This window comes from Belonocnema kinseyi, chromosome 7 (assembly GCF_010883055.1).
Source record: "Belonocnema kinseyi isolate 2016_QV_RU_SX_M_011 chromosome 7, B_treatae_v1, whole genome shotgun sequence".
NCBI classification, from domain to species: domain Eukaryota; kingdom Metazoa; phylum Arthropoda; class Insecta; order Hymenoptera; family Cynipidae; genus Belonocnema; species Belonocnema kinseyi.
Genome location: NC_046663.1, coordinates 114,624,407 through 114,626,228, shown reverse-complemented (window position 1 = coordinate 114,626,228; position 1,822 = coordinate 114,624,407).

Below are 1,822 nucleotides of genomic sequence, written 5' to 3'. Positions count from 1 at the left end.
TTCATGATTTCTGAACATCCTTGATTATGTCTGGTTTCATCCAAACATTATCCAATTCGTGAATTTGTTTTCATTTACTCCTTATTATGTATTCTTTATGTACGGATTCTCCTTATGTGTGCTTATCGAATTTCTCGAAGAAAATGTTCAGATTTCCGAAATGTTGCGACATTAGTAACATTAATAACACAGAAAATTGTTAATAGCATTTTAGATTAATAACACATTCATTAGTTCTTTTTAAGGTAAACAACTTTTATCTATTTATTTTTTTCATTGCTTATGTTGCTTGTCCAAACACTTATATCTTATATTTTTAATGTTGTTTTTTTTACGAATAAAACAAAAACTACCCTTCGTATCAAAAAGTAATTGATAAAAAACTTTTTGATCTTTTTAAGGTGCACAATTTTTTATTTCTGCTCTTTTCTCCGCATCTTGCACAGTTTGATCACTAAATTAAATTTATGATTTTTCATTATTTTTGGTTCTTTCAAAATTTGAATTTTCGATTATTCAAAACAATCTGAAAAGTTGTTATGATAATCTTGTAGGGCTCTCAAAAAGCAACGTTTTTCTTCTCTCGAGTTTTTTTTCAAGTCTCGCGCTGGTTAGTTTACAATTTTTATTTTGGTATTTTTTTTTAATTATTTGAAAACGCTATAATTCTGGTAATATTCTTTTTATCAAAAGAAATCGATGAGGTAAATTGTTCGGATCTCCAATTATTACGAATACTCGTACATGGAATTTTTAAATCTTAAAAAAAATGGTCTCAGAAATTTTGAAAATTCTGTAACTTTTTGAATTTTCACCCTTAGTAGTAAAACAACTTGAACCTTAGTTTCTGACACTTAAAGAGTATACCAACGGCCAATATAATAGATTATGTTTTCAAAAGTTATTATATGGAAAGGCAGAAACACTCGTAAAAACCTGTATTTCGTGTCCAGACGTAAAATTTGACACAAATGTAATAACTTTTTTGATGAGAATGTAAAAAATATCTGTACTCTGAGTACTGCCGTGATTTGAAATGTTGAAGATTTGGAAATTCAAATTATTTAGTTTTCAAGATTTATATTTTAAAGGTATAATATGAATTTTTTTTTGAAAAGTTTAATTTTGAAGACTTGCAATGGAAAATTCTTTAATTTTAACGATCTGCAATTTAAAACTCTTTAATTTAGAATATTAGCATGCAGAAACTCTTGAATTTTAAATGATGTATAAATAAAATAAATAACAAATAAATTAATTAATTTAAATCTAACAAAATTCTAATTAAATTTAATTAAATAACAATATAAAATAAAAATTCATATAAACTGTAATGATTTTGAAGATTAAAAGTAAAGTATTCTCAATTATATATCTTCCTAATTCATGAAATTTGACATGTATATCATGAAAATTAATGAATTTTAAATTTCGAAGTATTGGGTTAAAAGTTTTAATTAATTTGGGGCCCAAAAAAATCACATTTGAGAAATTTCAACGGACATGTTCACCAAATCGTTCTCTTAGTCAAATAAATTCACCCATGTTTTTTATTTAAATATATATACAGGGTGGACACGCTGGGGCTTACATGCGTATCGAGTTGAATGCTATCCGAATTGCATAACAGCAGGGCAGAACCCATTATACAGGGATATTTTCATATTTCGCGCCTTTAAAGTTTCATTCGGATTGGCCATTCCGTCAAGTCCGTGCATCTTCGGATCAAGTTTATGATAGTTTCCATGGTTGCGTTCGAAACTTCAAACGGACACAAGTGTAAAAACAATATAGGTTATGTTATATAGTAATTACAAATAAT